Consider the following 12,739-nt stretch of genomic DNA (forward strand, 5'->3'; position numbering starts at 1 on the left):
GATTAGTTATAATTGGTTAATGTAAAGTAATTAAAAATTTCAATTTGATTTAAACTACGATAATAATTTAGTACGATATAAAAAATAAATAAGTTAAAAAATTAACAAAACAGATGATATGTATTAAAACACATTTAAAATTATTCCAAAATCATGATAACGAAATCACGGCAGAAAGACATCTCTTTCTCTTCTCCTTTCTCTACGTCTCGCGATTAGAAATCACAATTTAAATGAAATTACCATAAAATATTCCTGCAGTCCACCAAATGAATAAAAAAATAGAGAAACAAGTTGTTAGAATTAAAATGTTTGAAAATCATAATAACAAAATCTACAAACAATTTCAATATATTATTCTCTTTTTTTTCTCCTTCTTTTTGTCTTTTTATAAGTCCATCGATTATAAACCAAACTACATACAGGAAAATTCTGAGAAATAACATATACTCTATTAAATAAAAAATAAGAAAAATAAAATAACATAAAGAAACTTGCGTTAAGCATTAAAACATTATAAAATCGTAATAACGATATTCCAAAATAAAAAAAGGATTAACATTTTCCTCTCTTCTATCTTTCCCTCAAACTTTCACAATGTCCATTAAATAAAAATATCCATTTGAAGCAAATTATAATAAAATACCCTTAACTGGAATTTACCAAATAAGAAAAAGAAAAAGGAACAAGAAAGAAGATAGAAAAAATAACTCTAACGAGTATTTTAGGGTATTAAAAATGTTTTAAAATCATAAAATAAAAAAAATAATGAGAGAAAAAAAAGTAATGAACATACTTGTCTCTTCTTTTTTCTTTTTCCTTCCATCTCTTTTTCTCCCTTTCTCCAGATCACCAAAACGTGCTCATGCGCTTCGAGGACGGTCCTACGAAAGGAAAGGAAACCTCTCTTCTGTGAATGGAACGCAACAAGGAAGACGACGTCTACGTCAACGACGACGACGACGACGACGACGGAGACGACGACGACGAGGACGACGACGACGACGACAACGACGACGACGACGACGACGACGGAAACGACGACAACGACAACGGAGACGACGACGACGACGACGACGACGACGACGACGACAACGACGATGACGACGACGACGACGACGACGATGTCGAGGAAGGCCGAGAACGAGTAAAAGAAAAGGAAAGAGGCTACGAGTGAGTGCGAGGGAGAGGAGGATAGAGAGTAGAGGAGGACGAGCGAGGTATAGAAGTCAGTCAGTCAGTCAGTCTGGCCGCGCACGCTTCTGATTCACTACTCTCGAGTGCTCTCGAGTGCTTTTACCATGAGATTTTTCTAAACTTCGCGCGTGTTACTGAAACATTTCTTTATTTTTTCTTCTTGAACGACAGAGAAAAAAAGAGAAACAGAAAGAAGAAGAAGAAGGAGAGAGAGAGAGAGAGAGAGTAGATAATAATAAATCAACGGAAGATCGAGCAGCATAGTGAAAACGAGAAACTCGATTTCTTTACTTGGCATCGTCGAAGGATTTTTTAAGATTCCCGCGCGTTTCGTCGAAACGACGGCTTTCGACGTTTTTTGGATTTGTATCAAAAAGAAGCGAGAAAGAGCGAGGTGAGTACATAGTTCATCATTTCTTTTTTTTTATTATCAAGTTGTTATATTATATAAATGTTTTGTATATAATATATATATATATATATACAATGTATGTACATATATTTCAAGTAGAATGCTTTATATAGATTTTATTTTATCATTTTCATTTTTTATTAGATCAATTCATAAATAAGCATCGTTATTAATCTATTACAATAAAATAATATTTGTTTATGAATCAATTTAATAAATATGATATTTTGTAATTTAAAATGCTTATAGTTTCACCATTTTCATAGCTGATTAAGTTGATTAATTAATAAATGCTGTTTTATTATAATAAATTCACCTATAACGATAATTACTTATAAACCATTCCAACAAATATTATACTTTTTTTGTAATCAGAATTCTTACCAGTTTGCATGACTATTGAATTGATACATAAATAAATGTCATTTTATTACTTACAATAAACTTTTTATTTATTAGGGCTTTTATTTGTGAATTAATTTTTATAAATTCAAACATTTATTCATAGTTAATTATTCCTATTCTTTTAACGAATGATGGTATAAAATGAAGAACATTCACAAGGTCCGATTGTTACAAGTATTCAATATAAATCAATAACTTCTTTCTGTTTCATTTCTTGCTTTCTTTTTATTTTTTTTTTTTTTCTTTTTAACTTTATCGCAACAATTATCGTCCAATATATGCCGCGAACGTAGAGATAATTTGCGTTTGAGCGTATAGTTAGAGATCGGTGGGGGTTCCTACTCTCATCAGGTACGTTATCGTTTGACCTGGTTTAACTAATCGTTCGGAAATGTATATTCAAATAAGTTGATAGCCTACAATTTTCTAATCTTCTTCTTCTTATCGATAAATTAAAATCCCTTTGTCTCGACATAATAATAATTAGCATCGGATGTAAACTTATTATTAGATCGTCTATTCAATTCGACTGTTTTATCAAATTTGATAAATAAAAAAAAGGATTGTCTCTTGGAAAATTACTTGAAAAAAAAAAACAGAAATTTGTAACTATAAAAGGTCTATCAAAGCGATTTAATTTTAATGAATAGACAAAGTTGCATTTGCATAGAACGAAGATGAAAGCAACTTCATAGGAAGTCTAAAGCAGTGCTATAAATTCATCGAATTGTAGGAAATTACGAGAAGGAGAGTTGTTCGTTTGGCAATGATCAAAGAGAAAGAGAGAGAGAGAGAAATGAGAGAAATGGCAGAAAAAAGAAAAATGCAGAATTTCCTGTGAAAATGACTAAATGCACTGATTATGCGATTCCATAATAATAAACGTTGAATTCCTTTGAACGAAAAAGAAATAATAAGATTTGCTCTAGAATGCGTGATCAACGATAACGAATCTCATCGCGACGTGTTCAAAAATGATTCGAGTTAATAAATTATAACACATTTTATTTGCACACATAAAAGTATAACAAAACAAGTGCATATTGCATATATATCGTATGAATATAGCAATTTTTCAATACTTCAAAATTATACAAACTATATTTAAAAGAGAAAATAAATCTTATAAGCTCGTAATCCTATAGATAATACTTTGTATAATTTTATAAATGATATTAACTTGTAATCTTATAGAATGTTTTATATTTAAAGATTACAAAATAAAAAGAAATTATACTCAGCGTAATCAATTTCGTGAAACGTTATATAAATTATATAAATCAAAAAGAAAAAAATATATATATCTAAATCTTGTTTAGATCTCTCATACACTTCTACAGAAAAAAGAAAAAATATTTAACATATGTGCAAGATATACTTATCTATAAAAAATATATGCAGTCTATATATATATATATATATATATATATATATATATATATATATATCTATTCCGTATCGGTTAACACTCAAGTGTCCCTCGTTTATCTTCGCTGATTATCTTTCCCGTCAAAAGCACAAATACGTTCATGAATAAAAGAGGATATCAACGATATGAGCTCGATCTCATTGACGCAAATTTTTAGTGGGGATGATGTTGGTACACGAAAGGCCTTTCCAGATCGATTGGTAACACGAATCGAGAATGGAACGAGACGTGACGCGGATATGACGCCTCGAACTACCTTTGCAATTTTTCGTACTCGTTTCGACACTCCTCTCGTATTTACTCGGCTTCCTTTATGTGTAATTAAGGATATCGTATGGGTAGTCGACTCTCGTCGATTAAGATCTCTGTCTCTCTCTCTCTCTCTCTCCCTCTCTCTCTCTCTCTTTCTCTCTTTCTCTCTTTTTCTTTCTCTCTCTCCCTTTTTCTTTTTCTCTTTTTTCTTTCGTATTTCAAGAGTGAAATCGTAAATTGTTTCTTCGATTAAGGACAACTGTATGGATTTGTTTTATTCGCATATAGTAATTTATAAAATTCTATTCCTTTAATTTATTCATTTTGAATTGTTATTACAAATATGATATGTTGTTCTTGTAAAGAAGTTTAGAATAATAATGTTAGTTTTTAATTGATATTATCTATAGACAAAAAAGTTTATTATTGTAGAAGGAATACTTATAAAAAAAATTGAATATACTTTATGTTCGTTTTTTAATTGATAATACAAACACAAGAAACCTATGTTATATACATATGTATATCCTCATGAAGAGAGGATATAGTTAGAACAATAACGTTCTAACGTTATCTAGATATCTGTTTGGCATTTAAATGCGGACTGCCATTAAACGTGGTCCGTGTTCGGAATTACCAGGTTTCCCGTGAATTCTCATAAGGTTCTTGTGTTACGTAGATTATGGTGTCCGAGGTCGGTGCATCTTGATTGAGTGAAAAGCAGACCGACGCGTTTAGTGCCCTTTGAATTGCGTGGGCGTGGAATAATGTTCTGTCTCCAGAAATACAGCGAATTATCGTTTAATCCGTATTAATCTGTGTTAATCTGATTATCATAGATATTCGATCGTAATAAAACTTTTCTCATAATACATAAAAATAAATAATCAATGATTTTTTGTCATACATTTTAATTTCTCATCAAATACAATCTTTAAAATTGGAAATGACAATATGTTGAAAATAATAAATTCACATAAAATATAATAACCACTCTTTATTAAGTATTTCATAAATCATAAATCATAATTTCATATATCATAAAATAATCTTTGAAACTTTCCTTTTAATGCACATTTTAATTCGATTTAAAAACAAAAAAGAACGAGATTAAGATATTGAAAATGTTAAATATACGAATATATTGTATAATAATCATTTTTATTAAATATTTCATATACTCTATAGTAATACAGATAATATCTTTCGAATAATCTTTCGAACTTTTATTTTAATGTACATATTAATTACCTCGAAAAATTCGATCTTTAATGCTAAGAATAGGATATCGGGAATAACAAATGCAGAAGAATGTAATGATCACTTCTATTAAATATTTCATAAACTGTAAATGTCTCAATAATCTTTCGAGCTTTTGTTTTATTTTATCAGATATGGTAACTATTTGATATAAATTAATTCTTCTTAGTTATACGTCGCATCGACGACCCGCTATCGTCCAGACTTCTCCTCAATTAAAATATCCGGTATCAGCCTGGCGGTAATCGCTAATTAGCAAGTTATCTAACACCAGCGCTTGCGTAATGCGGACACATATACACATATTCTCTCTCTTTCTCTTTCTGTCTCTCTATCTCTATCTCACTTCCTCTTTCCTCTCTACTAATAAACGAGATTGCTCTGTTGTATACGTAGTAAAACCAACAACAAAACCAACATAGATTATACTACAAAGCGAGTTTTGGCTTGAAGAACATTGAAACACAGGCGGCGTTAACATTTTATATCCGATAACTGTCACATTAGCAGGTAGTAACTGTCCTCTTCACTGGTTACGCACATTGACCGTTCCTTTCTACAAATGGATAGATAAATTTTAACGCCAATGTTATATCTTTTAAAATAGTCTCAATTCAGATAAGTAAGCTTTTAAGAAATAAGGACAAAAGAAAAATAATAATTATTAATATTATTTATTTTTTCATACTGATGCGACTGAATCAAGTGTTGCATGTAAATTATATTTAACGTATCCTTTAATTACGTCAAATTTATGTGATTTATTTTATACGCCGCAAATATATCATGATTCGTATATTAGAAACATAAAATAATGAGTAAAATTAATAAAATAGAATTTAATTTGATAATCGTATACGATGAAATAAATGTACGATACATGCGGATATATTATAAAACTACATGTATTGTACACTCTGTTCTCTATAAATATGATATACTTGTAAGAGAAGGAATGTATCAAAAAAAAAAAAAACAAAAAACAAAAAGAAAAATGGGATAAATTAGATCGCGAGGTGTGAGACACATAAACGATTCTAATCAAATATTCTTTGCACGAATCGTCGGAACATCGCACATTGAATCGCGAGTCGATCGAAAGGAAACGTTTTCTCTATTCTTCCGTTTGAACGAGCAGTAGCATTTAACGTAGGACGGAGTAATTAGAAAATGAATTAGCGCTCGAATAGAAAACGTATCGCATCGCCCGAAGGATTGTATCCGAGCATTGACGCAACTTGTACAAGCAAGCAAGAGGCGTGCCTAAAATTCTCTATGTAACACCATGTGACACAGATTCAAGATCGCCTTTCTTGAAAGCCACGTGAGTCACATTCGCCGCTAACTAGCTGTGAGAGAATTCTTCTCAACGACTGTTTTCCCTTCGTTTCTACGCAATCGAGATGGAATCGATCAATTCAATAGATTAAATTACTCCCTTTGCGAAATCGATATCTTCTCCTTATCTTCTTATTTATCATCTAGGAATATTATAATTTTTCAACATTATATAAGAATAATAAAAATATTATAATTAAAAAATATTATTAATAATATCAGGATGATTAGAATCGCTTGAATGAATTTCTTTCGCGAAATCAATATTTCATTTCTATTTCTTCCTATTGATCACTTAGGAATATTGTAACTTTCACGAATATTCATTTATAACAATAATAATATTAATATCAAGAGATTTTTATTGGTTTGAATCTCTTTTTATAATAAATTTGTTTTCCATAGAAAATTTATGACTTTAATTAAATTATTATTAATGTATGATTTAAGATTATAGAAAAAAAAAGTTCGGATAAGAATCTTTGAATGTATCTTAATAAAAAGTTTGTTTTCTATAGAAAATTTATGACTTGGTTTAATTAAATTATTATTAATTTATGATTCGAGATTTAAGATTATAAAAAAAAAACTTCAAATAAATCGTATTTATCATTTTTGGGAAACATTTGTAGATACCATTCAATGTCTTTCGGCAACACATACTACAAATTCAATCGTCTCTCCATCTTGAACATCGAAAACTTTCCTTTCACAAACACGACGTATTGCCGATTCTAATCGTGAATTCTCATCGTGACGTATACTTTCTAACAGAGGCGCCACGACGATGTTACGCGATCCTGTTTCGAATCCGTTGGGATGAGACACCCTCGTATAAGAATAACATCGTATATGAGAAAAGAAAGAAACAGCTATTTGTTTGTGCTATGGCGAATCTCTTAGATCAAAATTCAATTTCTATTTGTCTTTATATATATATATATATATATATATATATATATATATGCATAGTATCGAGAAAATTGAATATCTTATATCATTTTTATCCAAATGTTATTATACAGACGACAATGTTTTGTTCCAATAAATTCAACAATCTTAAGTTTCGATCATAGATGTATCGATTGTTCATATATTATCATTTATCAAATAGTACACTGTAATACATATAATATATATAATAAATTATTATATATATTATATAAAATTTTATTAATATATATATATATAAAACATTATTAATATATGTATATATAATACATGTATATGTCATACACATGTATACATGTGTATGACATATATTTTCTATGACTCATCGTTCGATTTATCAAATATATTTTTATTTAAATTGGTATGGAAAAGATGGAGAAGGATGATAGGGAAGAGTTACAATCGTAATATTTCGTCGTAATCGAAGTTGTTAAGTTCCACACGTTATTCGCCGTCTGCACTCTCGAAACTTCCGCGATATATACGAAGTATATACGAAGCGAGTAAAACGCGCTCCACATATGTAACGACGCACGTGTTCTTCCATTCGTTCAGTGAAAAGAGAGGTCCGGCTATGGATAAATCGTAACGGAGAGAGAATCGTGGAGACACCCAATCCTTCTTTAGTTCTCTCGAAAGAAATAGTCATGTGACTTTATCGTTCAGAGACTCACCATCCGCGTGTCAAACTACATTACTTTCTCTCCTGATCTTTAGGAAGTTCAACGATTGAATATTGATTTGAAAAATTTTTTTTAGGTTCGGCTTTATACCTATCTTATAAAATGTATAACGACGTTAAATCACTCGATCTCTGTTATTTGTAATTTTGTAATTTTTGTTTATCATTATATTTGTAATTTTGTTATTTTTACAAATGTATATCTGTGTTATTTTATATTTGTATATATAGGTATATACATTTATTTATTTATGCATACATACACACACACACGCATATATATATATATATATATATATATATATATATATATATACAAGTTACTATTGGCATAGTACATTATTTAAGAATGAATATTCATTCTACCGAATTTTATATGTAATGTATTTTAAATATAAATCGCAAGGTATTTTCAAGAATTTATCTGTTTACATTATCGTAGAAGGAATATTTATAAGAAAATTGAATATATTTTATATTTGTAATCTATAATCCAAACACAAGAAACGTATATTATATATGTATATCCTCGTGAAAAGAAGAATTAGTTAAACCAATAACGTTATAATGCTATTTATCATTAAAGTATTAGGTAAGATATGTTTAAAAAGAAAAGAATAAGATTATGTAAAGGAAGCAAATAGTTGGTTTTACAAATCAAAGTATGTAGTTTTATTTACACTTGCAATAAGATTAAATCAAGAAAGAACGAATAGAAAATAGTCGACTTTACAACGAGGAAATTACACGTTTAGAGCACGTAGTACGGAAGAGTCCTTTGCTTGCGATAAATTACATGCTGGAAAAGGCATTATTTGCAATTCTGTGTTGCGATAAGTGGTGGGAAAATTTATCTGAATTAAGTAGAAATGTATTATTTAAATACTGGCCACGGTAAGAGTATATAAAATGATATAATACTCTCTCTTTTCTTTTTTATATATCATTGAAACATGTATTTTATGTCATAAAAAAGCGATATGAATCAAGCCAGTAAAATTATCGCTTTTACGGGATTTGCCAGTTTATAACTTCGTTAAAATATCGATTAGCCTTATTTTAATCGACATGGAAATAGCCGAACAATCAGAACGATTGTTCACGACGTCATAAATCTACTTTTGCAAGAGGAACTGCCGGCATTTCATTGGGAGCCACTTGATATCGCATCTCGTCGATTGTAACCTCGATCTCTCGATGCTCCTTTCTCGATCTCTTCAATGCCGACAAAAAAAGGATCCGATCTCACATTCGATTTGAGTGGGACGTAACGAGCTTTATATTCGTCGATTAATAATACTCTCGTTGGTACGAATCTAAAAAATAGCGTAACGAAGCAGCTAATATTATGCGTAAAATTTACTACCTTTCAATGAGGATCTATATTGAATAATTGATTTCTTTTTTTTTTTATTCATGAATCTACATCTATCAAATATATTTTTATATGTTTATTTTATATGTTTATTTGTAGTTTAAAGAATAATTACTATGTAATCTAAATCAATAGTTCAAATTTCTCTTTCATATTAAATCATATATTAACAAATAATTAAAAAATATTGATATGTAGTTAAAAATTCCTATATCTATATTACACGTTAAATATTTATTTACAGTTTACAAAATAACTATTATTTACCTTTATAGTTAATAAAAAAGAAAATTAGCCTGTTCTAATTACTAAAATTATCTTTTATACCAAATCCGCTTAATATCTATATATTAGATAAATACGTTTTATTATTTTTATCTGCGAAATCTATAAAATATAAATATCGGATAATTTTTATATAATACATGTACAATGAAATACGCATATACTTATTTATTTTTGTAGAATTCATGTGGAATACCATGTTGCTTATTTAATACATGATGTAAGCAATGCTCGACAAATTGAAAAATTATAAAATCAGAGCCACTATGAATTTTCATCAGTTTATTTCTACGACTAGCAGACTCTTTTTCCTGATCGTCAATTAATCTGTGAAACGTGAAAAATGGATGAAAATTGGATGAATGGGAAACGAATTTCCCTAAATGAGAATTTCGAAATTTACAAGATTGAATTCTCGACGAGTGCAATGTCCATTTCGCGCGAATTGAGCGTCCTTCGATTCGATTGACCTGACAAATTAAAAAAAAAGGAGTCAGTGTAACTGTCACCATTCAATCCAATTTTTCTTTTCATTCTTTATAAATAACATTCATTGATCCCATATTGATCTTTGTTCTATATTTATACCTTTATTACAATTCATTAGATTACTTCTTTTTTATAATAATACTATATCATTTAATATTGAAATCTATCTCACCTATTAGATATTATTTATCTCAAGCTTTTTAATTTAATTCTTTTTTTTTTAATTTAATATCACTGACATTATTCTCTCCTTCTGTCTCTCTATTTCTTTTTTTAATTTTGTAAAACCATAGAAAATAGAAACAATAGGTATCGACTCATATCGTATCAATACCATTTAATATTTAATTTACTTCACTCGTTATTATTCATTTTAAGCTTTTTAATTTAATTGATTTTTTAATTTAATATCTCTGGTATCATTCTCTTTCTCTTCTCTCCTTACTTTTTTTTTAATTTGCAAAATCGTAAAGAAAAAAAACGAAAGGGATCAATCGACATCGATTAAGGTCACGATTTTCGATCGGCGGGTCATGTGACGTTGTCAAAGCATTCGCCAGTTCGTTCGTGAGATTATAGTTATTTCTTTGCTTCTTTCGCAACGGAATGTAAATCAGTGTAAAAATTGAGAGAATGCTCTGGGCGTGTTTCTTCCTCTCTACGCCATATTTACATGATACGTGTGTGGATGAAAGAGAAAGAGAGAAAACGAAATGAGCTCCATCCATTAAGTTCCTCCTCTCTCTTCTTTGCCCATTCGATCTTTCGGGTGAGAAGATCGAGAAGAAGATACGATCGAGTCAGAAAAATAAATATTTCGCTTCGAAAATGAAGGCTTCGTAATTATGATTGGTAATTAAAGACGTTTGCATCTCTTCTGCATTATCCAAGATTACGTTGTTGGTCAAGTATATATACATATATAATATGTATATAAATATATGTTTGTTATATACATATTTTTGTACAGTATTTATAAATATTTATATTTTATATATTATAATATATATATATATATATAAACTTCTAGACTGTAGAATATAAAAATATAGAAACTCAATGAATAATTTTAAAATAAATGTATTTCTTTATGTGTTTCTGTATACTTTCTTACTTATTTATTTTCCATTATTTTTCATATATTTCTACAATATATAATTTCTTCTTTTATATCTTTTTATCAAAGTAATATATGTAAGTATGCAAATAGAAAATATGATTTAAAAAATATATATACTTTTTTATGGTCTGATTTTGTAAATTATATAAATTATCGTACGATTTTACGTAATAACAAATTTATGTTCTATTTAATCCGTATTGATTTCTACCTACTTAAATTAAATTAAAAATACTCAGTTGACGGGAAAAATATCGTCGAGAAAACGAAAAAGAAAAGGCAAGTAACGCGTGCGACATCGACAAGTCGACGGTACATCAATGATCCTCGAAAAGAACGAACGAATTCCGTTATCCGCATTAATTCAGCAATCGCGTTCGTTCTTCGTTCGCTACTCGCATTGCGATATCCCTCGTTTTGACAGCACGAGGACAGACTGTCAAATGTAGCACAAAGAAAGAAAAAGAATGAGGAGAACAAAGGGAAAGAGAAAGAGAGAGATCTTTACATCGATTAAACGCTCACTTCGATAAGAATCCGTTACCTCGTTCAAATCATGGAAGTAATATGAACGGATTCTTTGGTGACTCGATCTTAAACCAATCGTTTTGATTTTAAGAGTCGTCGAGCTCGATATGATAAAACTGTAAATTAACTGTGAAAACGGATGTAAAAAAGAATTAGTCAAGTTTTTTTTCTTTTTAGATTTTTCTAAAATTTCGAAACTCTTGTACGAATAAAATTATTAAATGATCTGTTATGCTCGTAATGTTTTTTCTTTTATCTTTTTCTTTTTTGGCCTAATAAAAATTAATTAAAACGTTTCGTATTATAACTATAATAATTAAAATTCTTCTCTGTGACGTTTCGTTTCTATCCATTTTCTTTTTCTTTTTTTTTTTATCATAAATCTCTTCTCGAAGTATACAAGAAAGATAAAAAATTAAAGTGAAATTATTTCTTTAGACTTTACACGAAGATTTAAAAGACAAAGAATTCTTGTATGAAAAGAAAATGTTAAATAATTTCTGCTCATAATAGGGTTTTCGTTTTAGTAAAATTATTTAATTATACATAATAATGAAAAATAATGAAAATTCTTCATATTATAATTATGGTAATTGTGTTTTTCACAACGTTCTACTTCGTACTCGTCTTCTTTGATCATCGATCTTTTCTCGAGGTGAAAGAAAGAAAAAAAATAATGATTCCCATCGAAAGACGATTGCCATCGGGGTAAGCAAGAGAACGCCCACGCACGCACTCTCCGTGGCCGTTCCCACGATCCGAAGAAACAATCGCGTTTACTCTTTCTCATCGGCTCTCTTTGAAAAACAACCAACGATACGTCTGAATAATGAACAACGAGTCACATGAATATCCTGTTGTCCAAGTAATTAATGTATTTTTAATGAACTATCTTCGTCTTCTAAATCATTGAATTACAAAACTTAGAAAAAAGATTATTATATTAATTATTTTTCAATTTGTTATTACTAATTACATTATCATTATGTTTATTATATTGTAAATTATTTTTTTTC

The sequence above is a fragment of the Vespula vulgaris genome, chromosome 1, assembly GCF_905475345.1.
Source record: "Vespula vulgaris chromosome 1, iyVesVulg1.1, whole genome shotgun sequence".
NCBI classification, from domain to species: Eukaryota; Metazoa; Arthropoda; class Insecta; order Hymenoptera; family Vespidae; genus Vespula; species Vespula vulgaris.